The sequence below is a fragment of the Podarcis erhardii genome (assembly GCF_964252035.2).
Source record: "Podarcis erhardii genome assembly, chromosome: 12".
Classification (NCBI taxonomy): Eukaryota; Metazoa; Chordata; class Lepidosauria; order Squamata; family Lacertidae; genus Podarcis; species Podarcis erhardii.
The window spans coordinates 40135144-40135538 of record NC_138513.1 but is presented as its reverse complement, the minus strand read 5'-3'; positions in this window follow the sequence as shown (position 1 = coordinate 40135538).

Sequence of the window (395 nt, the reverse complement as noted above, 5' to 3'; positions counted from 1 at the left end):
CCTGGATTTAGTGAGCCTCACCTGGTCAGCCAGGGAAGCTGGGCTGTGGGCCCTTGACTGCCTCAGCCTCCTGAACTGCCCTTCTCGCTGCTCCCTACGCCTGTGTTTGTGGAGACAGGGGTCCCTCTGGCTCTGATGATGGGTCCTGCTGCTCTGCCCTAACTCTATCCCCTCGCCATCCTCCATTACCCAGTGAATACTTCCTTCCCTGTCCCCTGCTTGCCCTGGTGTGTCCCAGTCCCAGCTACACCCCTCACTGGGATCCTCTTCCTCCTCCCTGTCATCCTGCCAGTTCATAACATCATGGGAATCCTGGACTGCCCAGAAAAGACCCCTTCTCCCAGCCTCGCTGATGTGGTCTGAAGGAAAGCAGAGCAGTATGTTTGGCACCAGCT